The following is a 17,234-nucleotide window of genomic DNA, read 5'->3' as shown; positions in this document are numbered from 1 at the left end:
GGAAGGCTGGGTGGAGCGACAGGCTGCAGGAGAAAATTACTGTCCCTTGCTCCCTACTCTATGTCCCATCCCTCCTTGCCATCCCCCAACAAGTAGCAAATGAGAACAGCAGTGGGTGGAGAGGTGCTGCTGTTCTTACCTGCTCAGTAAAGAGATAAGGCAGCAGGCTATCTAGCAATGTTTCTTTTACATGTCCAAGCACTCAAAATTATTCAGACAGAAGCACAGCAACAACTTCTCTGTATCAGGGTGCTATTCTTGCCCATTTCCTTCTCTTTGGGATGAGGCAGCAGCTCATCCTGAGAATAACCATCCTTGGTTATTTGGGAGGAGGCAGCAGCTTGCTAGTCGGAATTTCCATAGAAGAGGTGCTTCAGACAAGACGGAAGATCCTGCAGACCAAACTGGGCCAGAGGGCTGCGTTTTGAACCACGCTGGTCAAGAATCTCCAAAATTCATCTGTGTCAGTCTGACTGCATCCACTGACTGTGCTCTGAGTTAGGTCAGTGTTAAGAGCTTTTGAGATCACTGTTTGTATCTGGACATAAAGACTAATTCCATCCTCAGTCTGTGTGCAAACCTTCTCTTTGCAATAGGACACTGCTCACAGCAGGGCTACATAGCCCTGTCAGGATAGTCTCAGACACTGGGCAACGTTACAAAGGAAATTGTCATCACCCAAGAACTTCACACACAGTTTGTGGCTTTTGAAGTCATCAGTCCTTACTAGAAACAAACAGAGACCAGTATGAACAGGCTGAAGAATTATACTGAACTCGTAATCCTGACAGTTGTAGCCAGTTTGATTTTTCCTTGGTTACCCCATTTGTTGTCACAACACTTCATTCTGGAATAGAAACCCAGTGGACAAAGCATGGGATTAGTAAGTTAGTAATTTAACTGTGCCCTTAGTACTAGTCCTTATGTACTGTGACAATGGAGATTTTTGCACAATATTGTAAGGGAAAGAGTTGTGTCATAGTGCTGAGGTGGGAAAAGTACTGGTTATGATTGTGATTGATACTGTGTTGCTGCAGCATAGTTTTAGTCAGAATAATGCTGCTGCAACATAAATGTTTCTTTCAGCTGGGAATATACCTTTTGTTTGTTAGACTACAGGAGGAGAAGGAATTTCCAAATTCTAACCTATAAAGATGCCTTTTAAGTGAAAACAGAGACTTGGCTGACTGAGACTAAGACAACCAGGACTGAAGAAGTTTGGCATTTAGACCACAGTTGTAGCAAAACCAGATGACAAAGCAGAGCTTTAAAAAACCTCTCAGATGGAAAGGTTTGGGATGGAAAGGAAGTGAGAGGAATGGAGGGTGTAGCTTGTTAAGGGGAGGAGATAGGAAACAATGATGCTATTGTGGCAGCAGAGCTGACGAAGGTCAGAGACGATAAGCTCTGATTTGCATTCTCTCAAAACACTCATACAAAGTTGGTGATTTTTTAGTGCAAGATTAGGGACATTGTGGCCAGGGAGTTTGCTGTGCTTGTATGATTGTAATCTACAGTGCTTTAGTTTTTCAAGGAAAAAACACTGCCTTCAGCAATTCATGCAGAGGATATCTGCTTTGCATTAGACTTGCCATAAGACTTCTGAAGAATTAGCTATAAACCTTAAGATCTGCACTTTACAGGAAGCCCTGGGAAGGGTCAGTCGAAGCTCTGGTGTCTGGAGAAGTCACTGGAGGACATGGAACAAGAATGAGGCTGTCAGGTCTAACTCCATCCAAGAGATACTAACAAGAATATTTCCACTTTAAATACATGCTTTTGTGACCATCTATTGAAGAACTGTGACAGACACAAGAGACAAGTGTCCCAAGGGCATGGGACCATAGGTGGTTCTTGTGAAATTAAAGAGGAGTAGTCCCACAGGGGGATACATGTTAAATTTCTTTTACAGAAACTGCTTATATGTATCTATCTCCTAGGCAACAGTATTTATCTACAGTAACATTCTTTATCTAGTACTAGATATATAGAATATGCCTAGGTTCCGTGCAGTTTAGATTTCCCTTCTTTAGATTTCCTACAGCTTGCCAGAATGTCTGCTTCTGCAGAAACAAAGGTTAATTAAACACATCCGCCCATTAGATCAAGGAGTGAACATTATTACAATCTGGCCCCGAGCTACCTTCTTCAGCTGTCAGCACTGAAAGACACTTGGAACTACAAATTAGTCCTCAAGAAAAACTAGTTTCAGCAGAAACCACTAGTTTTATTGAACAGAGCAGGTCTTCCCCATATTTACAGTTTTGGCTTGTACTTGTCTTGCTGTACCTAGTTCCAGCAAGAAACACTCTAGGGATATTTTGCAAGTTGTGTGATTAAAGCTTCTTGGACCTTTATGGGTCATGTTAACACATAATAAGGAATGTTAGAAAAAAAAATCTACTTTGTCTGCACTGCTAGTGCCATATTTTATAATTAACAGAGTTTAAGGTAACTCATACTAGATCTTTTTTTACTTGTGTTGCTTAGCTTTGCCTCTTTCACTGTGCTTGGGCCAGTGTAAGAGTTTGGGAAATAAACTAGCCAACTCACTTATTATGCACTTCTTTTCACTTTATTTTCCCTTTCATTTTCTGGCTCTTATGTATAAGCACCATATTACCACAAATACTTTCTCAATTCTGTGAATCAAATCTAAAGAATAACACATTAATTACATGAACTCTTCAGAGCAGCACTATGGCCATAGCTCAGATTCCCTCTTGCTGTCACAGGGAATGAAGTCTGGCAGCATATATCTTTCACAAACATGTTCTGTTACCATGCCTATAATCCCCACTACTTGAAGAACTGACATTCTTAAAATGTTTTCTCTCTGTGCTGAATCAACAGAACAGGGCTGCAATAGACCTGCCAGAGACCAATAATCCGATTACTTAAGGTAGGCAGGACACATTGAGGTCTTCTCTGAAAGTAGGATCTTAAATAATGTTAATTATGTAAAAAACACAGTATCTACTTAATCATAGAAGCTGGCTTGTATCTATTCTCTTCAATGATAGATGAAGCAAGTATAACTATTTGCATCCAAAATTCAAGGCCCCTATTCTGTCAGAACTCTTCTCAAATGTGATAGTGCATTATGCATCCCCCATTCTCATTCAGATTATCCACAAGTGATTTCTGCTTGTCTCAGGCTGACTCATTCTTCATACTTATTAGCTGAACTGTTAATGAAAAGGAATCTGTACCCATGAATTGAATGTTCATGTATTTAATTTCTACTGGTTTGGATAGTTTTGATTGGACACACAGACCACAGATTTTTTTTCCTATTCCCAATCTGGAATAGAATGCATGGGCATCTTCTTTTGAACCCTGTTTTTCAGCAATATTATCTAATGTTTGATTAAATTTCCAACTTCTCAAACACTATTACCATTACACCTAACAGATTAATAATAGGAATGACAGATAAAAGGAGACATGAATGAGGAGCTACCAAAAAAAAAAAAAAAAAAAAAAAAAAAAAAAAAAAAATTAGTTATTCGTATCGCTTTCTTGTGTTTGGTTTCAAAGTTTATAAAAGTCACAAAATTGACTTCTTTGCCCAATTTGTACTGGACAACTCCCACCTGCTTTTCAAAAACCCTTTGAAAGGCAGCATCTCTGTCCCTGATAGCAGTACACAGACACAGTGCTGTCCTGCAAACTGCTCATCACTTGGTATCAGAATATTTTCTGATGTCTCTGAGAAAAACCCCTCACTCTCTAGCAAAAACAGAAAGCAAAGTTGGAGTCATACTCTGATGGGTCTTGGACAGCTGATCATTGATAACATAGCCCTAGTGGCAAAGTCCAAAACATGCTCATAGCTGACATTTTTAAGAGGAAGATAACCCCAAAGGAAAACTACATGGTAAACTAGAAGCATTGATCCCAAAGAGGAAGCAAAATGTCCTTCTTGGAATATCTCTCCTTGGCATCTTACCTGAAACATTCTGTCTAGCCTGTAATTCAGCAGGCAAGATGTGACAATCTTCTTTACACTTACAACACGTTAAATTACTTTAGAGTTGTTTCTATAAATATAGCATGCCAATGCTTACTGATTGATTCTGCCACCTAGGAGCTTTATTTGCATTCAGCAATGAAGCAGTTGAATTTTTAAGGTATTCTGTTGTTAAATTCAATTAAGTTGTAAGGCTGCCTACACCACAACGCCCTATTCATTACATGAGGCAAAAGTATTTATAAAAATCTTGGAGCTGACCACAGTCTTTGCTGCTTTTCTCACCCACATCAAAAACATTGTGTGATATAAAGTATTGTATAAAGCTGTGTCTGTACTCAGGTTTAATAGGGAGCAAGCCATGATAATATTATTTTTTCATTCCTCTTTCCTGAGCCTCTTTAAGTCTTATGCCTATGTACATATTTTCTGTGCCATTTATTCTAGCCTGTGCTGAAGAACACTATAAAAAAGGTATCATGGCAAAGATTGGAAAAATTTATACATGTCCTATCAGCATAAACAAATCTGTGGACTGCGCTCAGGAAAGCTCTAAAGCTGCTAGAGCATTTCAATACTTTGAACATGGCTGCTGTTCATTTAAACAGCTCTGCAAGGATTGCATCTCTTTCTCTACCAGTTAATTCAGAGATGACCCAGCATGTAATTCAGTACTGCACTTCTAAGCACATATTTCTTAATGTGCTCTTGCTCTTTTGTGCTTAAGGATACATTTTCATTTAGTTATGACAGTATAAACAGCAGTCTATCTTTTGCTTTCTATGGGCCAATAACTTTAGTGTGCTCCATTAATTAAAGCTATGGGTATGATAAAGTGGAACAGTCCTATACTCATGAGTGTATGAAAAAAGTTACATTGAAGGAGATGCTATGAGTTTTAAGGGCATTTTTAAAGTGCACTCTTCTTTTCTTTCTTTCTTTCTTTTTATTTATTTATTTTATTTTTTGGTGAAGATCTGCTAGATTATATTTTTCCAGTTCACCATCATTGTAAACAAAACATACTGAGGTGATAACCTGAAGCAATATCTGAACAAGAAAGACAAAAAGTCCTAAGCAAGGAAAACTTTTGTAAATATTTCAGTATTGCTTAGGTGATTAAAACATAATACTCCAACATGAAATTGAGAACAATTATTTTAATAGACTAAGGAGTCAATTCAACTTTAGAGTTAAGTCTACTTTGATGATTAAAATACAGGGAAAAGAACCAGAAGACATAATGTCTATTTTCAGCATTAGCACTGACTCACCGTGTGATATTAAGCAAGTCACTTAATTTACTGCCTCACTCTCTGTCTCACCTGTAAAATGAGGGAGCCTGCCTCACAAGTGCTGTGTGGGATTACCTAATTAAACATTTGCTGTGCATATAACATTTCTGGAGTGCAAGGTGCTGGAAAATTTATTTTTGAAGACATATGTAAAAGGGATATAAGAGCAGAATCAGGTAATTTCTATAAAGGAAAATACACATAACTTTCATTTGAGTCATTCTTTTCTTTGGATTTTCTAAAGCATGACAACAACATAATTAACTACAGGAACTGTTGGTCAGCAACACAAGTGAGCTAATTGGTGACATCAATATTGGCAGCAGCCTGGGCTGCCGTGATCACACACTGGTGGAGTTTGCAGTCCTTAGGGATATGGGTTAGGTGAGGAGTAAAGTCAGGCCCCTGATTTCTACTAAAGCAAAATTCCAGCTCTCCCAGGAGTTAGCAAAAGGAGCCCCCAATAAACTGCCCTCAGAGAAAAAGGAGCAGAACAGAGCTGGCAGACCTAGACATTTTCTATGGAGTGCAAGAGCTCTCAGTACCCAGGGGTAAGAAATCAGGAAAGGACGTGGGACAGGGAGCAGGTTTGAGATATTCATTGTGGCTTCATCTAGGGCAAGTGGCCAACCCAGTGGCCTGACTACATCACATACTCTAGAATTTTAAAACTCTGAGTGAAGCCCTTGAAATAAGTTTCTAAGTTGAAAAAAAAAACATTGCCACAAACTAGACAGACCAAACTATAAGCAGGAATAAAAATAATAAAAATGTATCATTATTCTTCAGTAGATTACACAATTGAAATACTGAGGTGAGTTTTTCCATGATGTATAAGCAAGTTTACATCTAATCAAAGAGAGCAATCGAGAGAAATGGAATAATGTTTCTCTAAACCAGATTTTTAATTTAACTTATGGCCACCCAATTTTGTTGGAACGAAGGTCTCAGTGAATTCAAGAAACAAACATTTCTATGGAAACGCCAACATCCGCTGTGATATTCTACAAAATGAAAGAGTTACAAATCCCTCATGTTGCACAGTACAAGCCAATTATTAACTGGAAGACATGTAAAAATACTAATTGGTAGGTATTTAAAAACATCACTTGTGAAGCCTTTTTGACAGCTGATCTCTCTGGACTGCAGCTGGATCGGAAGCACCCAGTACAGGTCACTGTGGAAGGGAGAACCCTGCAGGAGGTGATCTAATGGTCACCTCTGGTACAGCAAGCTCCATTCTACTGAGGCTGACCAGCACACAGCACATCTTTAGCACCCTGCTACTCTTATCACAGCCATGTTATAGAAAATGTCAGGTTTGTTCTGTCATAAAACCAACTGCATCAGCAATCTTTTAACCAAAGAGGAGCTTTTACCTCACAGTGCAGTTTAGCAGACAACAAAAAGCAACGCTTTTTACTAACACTAGCACTAACACTGTGCTGTGACCCCATGAAGGAGCTGATCAAAACCACAGTGAGCAAATTAAAAACACAAAGTAATGTGATCAATGACATATGCAAAGGTTATGCCTCTCCTGTATAGTTGTTCACATCACCAAGGACTTTTTTGAAGACAGTTATTGTTATCTTAAGTATTCACAAAAATATCACTGCTGCTTTCTGTTGGTTCCATCTAATCCTAGATTGAGACCTTTATGTAAAGCATGATCATAAGTCCTTTACAGGCTTGGAATGAAGTTAGTGTTTGGTATTCTACGAGGATAACAAACACAGGCAAATTCAGATGCTCTATCCTTTTAAAAGCAACTTTCTAGGTTAATAAATAAGTTCTACAAGTTCATTTGGTAGATATAAATGCATGTCATTTATTTACTTTCCTTATAACATTTTTTATGCTGTGAAACATGGATCATACTACCTTATACATATATTAAATATAATAATAAATCATAATCATAACTATATTATTGATATATTTACCTGGTTTCTACTAAATTAGCATGTTAGAGACATTTAGACAAAACCTTAGGCCCTCCATCAGTAGTAGCAGAGCCTTTAGCTCTGCATTTCAGAGCTACAGACCAAGATGGAAAAACGTAGCAGTAACACCACCACAGGTTATAGTTATGCTAAAAAGAGTCAATGACTCACTGTGAATGTTTACTTAGCCTGCATGCTTTAGGGATGACTGAATATTATTGAAGACAACTATTTCATTTATTCTCCTTTTATTTTGCTTATTACTAGCTAGTACTGCTACATTCCTTATATGAAACCAGATTAGGAATAAACAACAGGTGCTTGTCATCCAGCATTAATCCAGTACCATGAGCTTGGGCACAGGTGCTTGTATATACATTTTAGCAGCTGTTTTTTTTCCTGTCTGTCCATCCACAGCAAATATGTGTGTTGCCTTGCACAATACATGTAGCTTTTCAAAACCTATCCCCCACCTTTAATCCAGTCTCTGCACCCTGAGAGCCTCCCATGTTGCTGCTGCTCCTTTTCTCACCCCAGCTGTGCTAGGGAACTCCCTTCTCTACTCCACTTCAGTGTCAAATACTGACAGCAAGTTTTCCTTTTACTTTTGTGTCCCAAGCTGCGCATAAATGTAAATACACAGAGCAGTGATCGTTCTCTGATGCAACTTTACAAGGTGGATAATTGGTTGCTTTCTCAGCTGGTACTCACTGTGCTTAAAGGGTCGATCGTCCTAGAGCAGCAGTTCCTTAAGGAGTAGGAATTAGGCAGGCAGGAGGTGGCAGAAGGAGCTCCACTAGAGTTTCACAGGCAAATCCACATGATGACTGTAGCTGGACTCCTCCTAGTGCCTCAGAAAGTTACAAGAAAAGGGAAGGGCTCAGGATATGATATCATACATTCATTCTAAAAACAAGGAAACTGTTGGAAATAATTAAAAAAGTAACAGCTTAAAAATCCTGAATGGCCAATAAAAGAAAATTACTTTTCTAATTCATCTTTCCTACCCTTTCCAGCGAAAAGTTTCAATAAATAAAAATTACAAACTTAGAAAACTGTGTTTGCATCATTAGTAGGACTAGCCTAAGAGACATTACAGCTGAGCCACCTCAGAGCAATGCTTGCTGCTGCTTGTGTCAGAGCTCAAGCTTCGAGCTTGTCACCAGCTCTGTCAAGGCAAATGTACCCAGCCCCAACATAGCTGGGTCTGGGTAAGCAACAGGGACCCATGTGTATTCACTCCTTGGCAGTATCCTGACTTGTTTATTGCCTTTCTCAGCAAAAGTAAAATCTTCTAAAGCATCTAAGTGATTCAGGAATCCAATTAATATTTTCTAAAGCAGTGTAAACAAACAGGTTTTTAAATCTCATGAAACGTCAACGTGATTTTGTGCAAATTTGCAGGTAAAGTTTTACTCCTTAGATCCTCTTCTAATTGCAAGTCTGCTTCAGAAACAATAATCCATTTTCAGGGATATATTACTATAAATTTATTTACCAAGTCATTGTCTACAGCTTTTAAAAAATAAACTAGTAATTATTTGAAGCAAAGCAGATGTCCTAACTCAGCACAATTGTTCTTTACCTGGATTTAGCTTTGAAGTTTTCTGTTTTTATTTCAGATCTGAAGCAGCATTTGCACGCCTGGAAGTTTCTCTGTCCTCTCCAGCTTTACCAATTCCTCTACTAAGCCACTCATTTTTCTTTCAAGTTGTCAGAATGATTTTGTTTCTGATAGAATCCCATAAAACACACTCATAGGTACATTTAGCCCAGATTTCAAGCAAGCAATATTTTAATGCTACATTCTCTGTTATGGCAGTCATTGTGCTTGCCTTTCAAATTTCTTCTTTTTGTATTTAAAATTGTCAATTATTTTGTTCATGCAACTCATCTCAGACTCAACATTAAGGCCACCCATGAGTAATATATTATTGTTTATCATAATTTTCAAGCTCTTGTATTGGCTTTTAGTTTACTGGCTGGGGTTTGGAGGACCCTTATCATATTAAATCAGTTTAGGGATCAGGCATATTATGTTTCAGTATTTGTCAGTACCCTTCTACTGAGCTGCACAACAGGGTGTTTCTCTTGCAGCTCTATTGTTAAAGAAGAAATATTTTGCTGCCAGATTTCTTGTTCTATTTGTGCCTTTTGATAATGGACTTTTAATTTCAGGAACTTGTTCTATTTAAGAGGATAGGGGAAGAACAATACTTTATATTATTTATTAAACAGATGCTGGTATTATCAACCCTCATTTATCCGGTGGTGATGCATCTCCCAAATAAACCAGCAGCAGCAGTAAAATAAACCAAAGCACAGAACCATTTTCTTTATAAAGATTCTGGGGACTTTTCAACTACTTGTAGTCTTGAATGAAGGATCTGGAGGCAATGACTTCTCAAATCGTTTATGAGTTGGACGACTGTGATTTAAGATCATTAATACATTATTTTTTGTAGAATTTGGAAAGTCCTTCTAAAAAATCTGATAGAGTTTACATGTATCTTTTTGTTTCTCTGCTCTCACCTTGATTTTTAGTAGTACTATAAAACCTGTAAAGGTGATCACCTGGATTTGAGAAGATTTCTTTAAAAACTTTCCTAGGAGACTTGTCACAGCTCTGGATTTATCATTTCATGTATTCACACACTGGACTGCAAACCAGACTTTGTAGGTGTTCAGAAGACAAGGGAGCTGGAACTGCTGCTTGCCATGAAGGCGCAGGGGCACCTCTGGTGAGCTCCTACTCCTCTGTGGCCCCAAGAGGGTTCATCTCCAGTGAACTCCTGGCTGCAGCACCCGGGTCATTGCTCAGCCCAAAACCTGAGGAGGTGGGTACTGCCTGCACCATGCTCCTACTCTGAATCTGCAGCAAATAAAACAGATGGTGCCTTGGAATATTCCAGAGAATATTCTGAAGACAGCACACATGAGATCAAACAGATGAAATAAGCCTTGGTTTATCACAGACATATTGGTGTTCGTTCTCTTCTTTGTTCTCTGCAGATTTTTAACATCTCTCTGATTGCATCCTGAGTCTTCAGTGTGAGCATGAAAAGCAGAATAACTGTGCACAGCTCGGTTTTGTTTTGTTGTATTCAATTTGCTTCTTGCCAGAAAACCATGTTTTTTCTTAAATTCTTGCGTGTTCTCCCTCTTCCTCTTTTTCTTCAAGATTTAAGTAGAATGATGAAATAATTTTGATTAAAAGGAATCACTGGAGATAACCTCATCCTTTACCCACTCAAAACAGAACTTCAAAGTTAGGTCAGGCTGCTTAGCACTTTGCCTGGTTCAGGTGTGAATATCTCCAAGGGTGGACATTCCAGTCTCCCTGGGCATCCTGTTTAAAGGTTTGACCACCCTCACTGTGAAGTCCATATGAAGTGTAACTCATGTTCCTCTGAACATATATAAGGATGGGAGGTTTCCTTATGCTAACATATAGCACCTGGTAGAAAACATGGACAGGGAAGTAGTTTCGAGCTTGGGAAAGAGGTGGAAGGGATTTATAGCATGAGGAAATGAGGAAAATCCAAGATTTTACATTTATATTAGGAGAGACAGTGATGAGCAGGAGTAAAAGGAATCATGGCAGTGAGGGAGAAAAGCAAGGACTGCTTCACAGGTCAGGCAAGGTCATGTGTGGGAGGAGAACTTGGATGATGACAAGGCAAGACCATAACTGAAGTGGTCACCACCCCCAGATTTGGGTACCTCTTACAACCCTAAATAAATCTTCAAGAGTGTGTCATAGCTAAAAATATCTTGCCAGTTCTGGCATGAAGTTGGTTGCAGGAGCTGCCAGAGCATTTTTCTCTCTCGGCTCCCTGTGCAATTCCAGTTGGACAGTACACTTCACCTTTAAACAGTGCTGATCTTTTGGTCTGCTGCTGTTCTGTTCCAGAGAAAGTTGCCTTTTTGAAGAAAGATCTCAAGGTCTTGCAGCATGCAAATATAGGCAACACATAATATTTATACAGGGCACTATTTATAGATAACTCCAGTTAATTCTCTTAAAGACTGCTGGACTAAAAAATGCTTTATAAATATATGCAGATATACTTCTTCATAACAACACCAAGGAGTTGGGGCAGTGATGAGAAATTTTAGTAGTAAGCAATGAGGTAGAAAACATTTTCCAATACTTATAAAAAGGAGAACAGAAATTGAAGAAGAATTATTTTCTTTTGTTGATTATATAATTGTTCAGGAAAATACAGTGTGATTGTTAAAACTGCTCTCAGGTGCTAGCAATGCTAGCAGCAATTGCACTTTGCAATAGCAGAATACAAATAAGAATATAGATGTGTGAAAAGAGGGAGAACATCTTTAAGAAGGGTGAGATGAGTTTGTGTTCATAAAAACCCAAGCCTAGGTGATTTATAATAGGAAATCACTTTCAGTGATATAAACAAGTTAACTGATGATTTCTCCCAAGACTGTTGTGAAGCAGGGAAGGATTATGCCTTGTTTTGACAGATGGAGAAAAGGCTAAGTTCTTACCAGGAACTTTGCCAGCTCCTTTCAAAGCAGTTTCCAAGGAAGATCTTTCCCTTCAGAAATCTTGAAGCTACAGACATCCCTCAAAGCTTCCCTCCGTTACTGTGGGAGAGCAGAGATGGTCACAGGTGTTGAAAGTACTGGCCTGGCCTTTTTGGAACTCTGACTGGATTCAACCTGAACAAAGAACAGGCAGAAACAACCTTTCCTATGTGATGACTCACCCTGCCAGAGGAAGATTAGTCAGTGGAAATTTGTGTGTGCCTGTGTTAGTTAGTAAATATGTACCCATCCCTGCACAGGGCAAAGAACCAGGGCAGCAGGAGTGGAGGAGACACAGCTTTTTTGCTGTTGGCACTCCAGCATCAACAGAATTAAGAGCAGAGGAGTCCTAGGCTGATTTCCAGCATTGTAACAGACCTCAGGTGTGAAGGATGTCGGGTGCTGAGTCTCAGCTCTCCCATTTACCCTTTCTGCTCACAATCTGTCCAAGGCATACTCCAACCTTTGCCCAAAACACGCTCTTTTCACCTCATCTGTGATCAGTACAGAATTGTTAATTTCTCCTAGCTCTTTTCACATGGAAAATTACTCACTCTAAAACTCATGTAACTCTAGGTTCACTTTGTACTGCCCTATGAATCAGTAAAGTGGTATTGTGGTAACCAGAATCTCACAGTGGTAAAGGTAAGTAGAGATTTAAGAAGTTCTCATTTAATAAATATTCATTTAAAAGCTAATCTGCTTATTTTTCTTTGTTCTAGTCACTGACCCCACTTGCATCAGGATAGTTCATATCTATATGGTCAGGTGCACCTTGGCTTTGCCATTCTTTCCCAGAAGTTTCTGAAATAGAAAGAATTATTTGCCAGCTAAACCAACTCCAGCTCACATTTTTCTAACGCTAGTTTGAATGTTGCCAGCAATGTGGTATATTCATGTTCACATCCTAAATGTAGCCTCCACTAGAGATCCAAACAGAAACCTTTCAAAGTTCTCTTCATGGCAACTTCTCTCTACACTGAACTACTTTTGAAACAAATCTAGAGATAAATGGGAGCTCAACAACATAACTTTGTGTCTTTTGGTTCACCTAAAACTTTAGGAGTTTAAAACCTGCAAATTCAATCACATAAATAAAGGCTGCTAATACCTTACTGTAAAATATTTTCATTAATCTTAATGACTATAAGATCATTCTGCTGCCATATTCTCTCCACTACTCATTAATTGTAGGACATTAATAAAGTTCCTGCTTCCAGTGTATCTTGATGAAACAATAACCAATAAAAACCCCAGCAACACCAGCCCAAACCACTGGACCCAGTTTCCAAGCTCCTAGTGCGATCTGAGCAACTTTAAAATAACTGTTGCTATATCGTTTTAATGGCACTCACATAGACTAAGAACCCCTTAGCAGAGGGGCTTCAGAGGGGCTCCACGTGGAGCTGGGCTGGGAGAGCCCTTTGCTTACTTGTTCATGATTTCCTCAGCTTAACTACCAATGCCTACAAGCTTCTAGTTCAGTCTGTTTAAAGGGGAAAGAGAAGACAAAATCCTCTTGGTTCGCAAAGGATTTTCTTCGTTATCACTCTTTACTCTTAAAAACAAGTTCCCAAGTTCCACATCTTTGCAAAATAACAAGTCATTTGTCTTTTCTCAGTCTACTCTCACTCCCGTGGCTTCCAGGTTTTATCAGCATTTCAGGTGATACAAATGCCTCCTGTTGCTCTCTGCAGATTAACTGTCTTAAATTTGGCAATGATTTCCTCTCATTTGCAGAAAAGCCTCCCTCTTTATATGTAGGCTGCCTTCCTTAGTTATGTACCCCAGCCAAAATACTCCAGCTCTGTCTGCATCCATGGAATTTGGGTTTTTTGTGGGGTTAGCATGGGAACGAGACACATTCAGAGATTGCACTCTTGACTGCCAGACATTGGTCTCTCAGTTTTAGTTATTGCAGGTTGAGAAGTCAAACATTGCCCTGGTCTGAGCATCATAATAGACTTCATCCAGATTTTTAGTACAGACTAGAAAAAAGACAGAATGGCAAACCTAGCACAAATGGGTTCACAATACAAAAAAGTGTATAATTCAATACAGATATTTTTGCTTCTCTTAAGTGCACTTCATCTCTTATAATAAAAGCTATTGGGATGACAAGCAGTTACTGAGTAGGATAAGAACAAAAGGGAGAGAGGAAAACATGACTCAAAGTGGGTTACTTGTTAAAGAAACTCATTATTTCAATATTAAAATAGGAAACACATTGTAGAGAAAGAAAAGGTTCCATTTACCTGCTCTTCACATTTATTTCTTTGTAATTGAAAGCTATCAGGTATCACCTATTGTAATTAATCACATCCTGAATTGCCATGCATAAAATAAATTTGTTCATTTGGGGGCTCAAAAATATATATATAAGGCTGTCTTGTGTGATTTCCTTCTGTTTCTTATCCACATATCCTGTATCTCAGCTTCTTCTAATACAAAAGGCTGTTCTGTCCTCCTGAAATTAGGTACTGAACACATTTAACCTGTGTAAGTTTCAAAGCCAGCCCACCTTTCCAAATAAGATAGAAACACAAAAATAAAATTTATCACAGATTATTTGACTCTTATATAAAGCAATTACATATATTAAAATTAAAATTTCAACCACTGCGACAGTCTTTAGCTTAATTTTCACTGAACTATCTACTTCGCACCATTATGAACCTTTGGGGCAGAACATCTTGGCTGTGTTCTGTTGAGCCACTAGATGTCCCTCGTTCCCACGTAAAGCTCCAGGTAGGAGACAGCCCATGAGGAAAAGCGGGCCTAGGGTGGAACTCAAGCAGTGCAGAAGCTCACACCATGTGAGGTGCACAGGTCTGTGCTCACACCATGCAGGAGTTTTCTCTAAGAGGTGCTGGTCGGTTTGGATCACACCACTGAGTGTGATTCTGTAAGTCACAGCACTTCCAGATATTGGTGTTCCAAACATAATAAGAGGAGCTGTTCAGACAAATTACAAAATCAAGGACCATCAAGGTTGGAAAAGGCCTCCAAGATCATCAAGTGTAGCCTTCAAACAAGTATGACCATGCCCACTAAACCACATCAAAAAGTTCTGTGCCTACTTGTTCTTTGAACACTTCCAGGGATGGTGACTCCACCACTTCCCTGGACAGACTGCTCCAACGTAACAACTCATTCAGTGAAGAAATTCCTAATATTCGATCTGAGCCTCCCCTTGCACAGGGAAGTGCACATATGGCAAATGCAAAAATCAGATGAGACTGAAGAAAGCAGATGAAGATAGCATTGAGGAAAACAGACTAGAAACCCAGGCATCAGAGAGTAAACTGCATCACTCCATTCCAAACTATACATTGACAACAGCAATTTCCATATACATGTTTTTTTTTTTTTTTTTTTTTGTCATTCATGAAGTAAAATGGCATAGTCTCTCTTGGCAGTCAGACTAGATCTTATTTAATGACAGCATACATTTGTCTGTAGTCTAGTTGGGGTTTGGAAGGTTCATATCACCATATAGATTTAGATAACTCCAGTCTAGCCAGGGAATGGTCACGTCAGTATCAGACTATGAATGCTGGGCAACGTAAGCCAGAGATGACAGAAATAACAGCATTTGACTTACACTGGCAATGATGAAAGCAAAGTCAAACACTGCTCTGGAGGAAACAAAATGTTTCACCAAGTAAATAGCATCAGGAAGCTGCTTGCAACTGCCCACGAGTTGTACAACTCCCTTTTCCCTTCCTGCACCCTATCTGCCTTTTGCAAGTTTCCTGACCCCCATCAGTTAATTTATACCATCAGCACTTTGCAAGACCCTGCCACAGAAAGTGCTGCATCTCCAATTCTGTTTTGAACACTCTTCTTCAGATTAGGACTCACTTCCTTGGTATTTTAAATTCACAAAGTGGAAGGGAAAGGTCACATCTAAGGAAAAAAAAAAAAAAAAGAAGAAAACCTTCCTCTGGATTAGTTTTGCTTTTTAAGTCATGTGGGTGATGTCAAATTATATCCATATAAGAAACAGGACTCCAATGGCCTGTTGGCTTTTTTATGTCATCAAAATGTTCACAACAGAAGGTCACAAAATGTCCTTTTCCAGTAGTTTTCAAAACAGGGGTGCTGTCATTTTTCAGTAAGGATACATATAGAGGGTTCTGCCAACTCAGTGTACTTGTTACCTAATTTTAATGACACTGATTGAACGATACAGATTTTCATTGCTAATTAAGTATCAGATCATGGTGTACAATCTCAATGTTATTCATGCTTTTAACACCTGATTATTTCAGGGGAGCATAAGCAGCTAAATGCCTTTATGAGCCTCGATCCTATTCTTAAAAGATGAAGGGGAAAAAATATGCAGTTCTCAACAACGTATTTGTTTGTCCAAGGCATTGTCAAAGCACAGAGAGCTGGGAATGTAAGAACTTAAACCTACACAATATGCTTCTGGTCCTCTCTACAGGAGGCCTTTGAAATCTTCTTCTGGTTCTCCCTCTCAGCTCTTCTCAGACTGACTCCACTGGAGTGAGTGATGGTAGAGAAGATGGTTATATACAACCACTGCTGGCCCTCTGACTGCTGCATCCAGTCTGGAGCTGTTCAGATCAGAGTTAGTAACAGCTGTAACCAATATATTGTGTACTGGTGACCAGTTTCCACCAGGCCACCTACCAGCAATACCAGAGAGGGACAAATCCAGAGCCCAGTGGCCATCAATGTGAAATGTTTTGTTTTCAGTGGGATTTGTATCAGATTGTTATTTCCACTGATGAAAGATAAACTATTTGGGGGCTAATAAATCTTACAGCTCCGCATAACTCCCGGTGTTCTTTCCAATGCTTAATAGCTCTGCTCTCACCAGTTATCTGACTCAGTCTGAAGCTAAATGGATTTTTTTTCACAGGCCAATACACACATTATACAGAATCTCCTTTCCCCTCCTGCTTACTCATGTTGTTGGCCATCTTTTTAATAGGAAACTGAGAACTGAGAAATCGAGAGCACAGAATGACCTATTGAACCAATTTTGCTCCACAGCAGAGCTGACAGGAAAACGCTGCCTCAGCTCTGAGTTCCAGGAATGGAAAAACAGATGTTTCTTAACTGCATTTAACAGATGCTATTCCAGCTTGAAACAACATTTTAAAATGCAGATCTCAAGAGTTTATGTATTTCCAAAGTATTCAAAGAATGAGAAAGTAGAAATTTCTTGCAAAGTCTTCAAGTAGTGCCAAGCATGCCTTTTGTTCTTTTTTTTTTCCCTTTATTTTTCCAAACTGATTTCTCCAGTTTGGCATTCCTGTGGCTGATACCTGCACCTAAATATGCATTGGTGCCTACATGCCTTAGATAATCAGATCAGGTAGATTAACACTGCCACAAAACTTGCCTGTGACCTTGGGCAAATCATTTGATTTCCCTGCATCTCAGTTCTGCACTGGTACTGCCTAGAGCTTGTAACTTTTCCTTGAGAGCATCTCT

The 17,234-nt window shown here is 39.1% G+C and overlaps 1 protein-coding gene across 1 annotated transcript in view; it reads right to left on the bottom strand.

Annotated features, from left to right (window-relative positions):
* The window catches only part of RALB (RAS like proto-oncogene B), a 46,063-nt gene extending 37,997 nt beyond the window's left edge, over positions 1 to 8,066 (bottom strand). The window contains exon 1 of the mRNA XM_063400838.1: positions 7,926 to 8,066. The gene's annotated coding sequence lies outside the window, so the exon portion shown is untranslated. The remainder of the gene's footprint in view (positions 1 to 7,925) is intronic.
* Between the last annotated feature and the right edge of the window lie 9,168 nt (positions 8,067 to 17,234).

The sequence above is a fragment of the Prinia subflava genome, chromosome 6 (genome assembly GCF_021018805.1).
Source record: "Prinia subflava isolate CZ2003 ecotype Zambia chromosome 6, Cam_Psub_1.2, whole genome shotgun sequence".
NCBI classification, from domain to species: Eukaryota; Metazoa; Chordata; class Aves; order Passeriformes; family Cisticolidae; genus Prinia; species Prinia subflava.
This window is presented reverse-complemented; position numbering and strand designations above follow the sequence as displayed.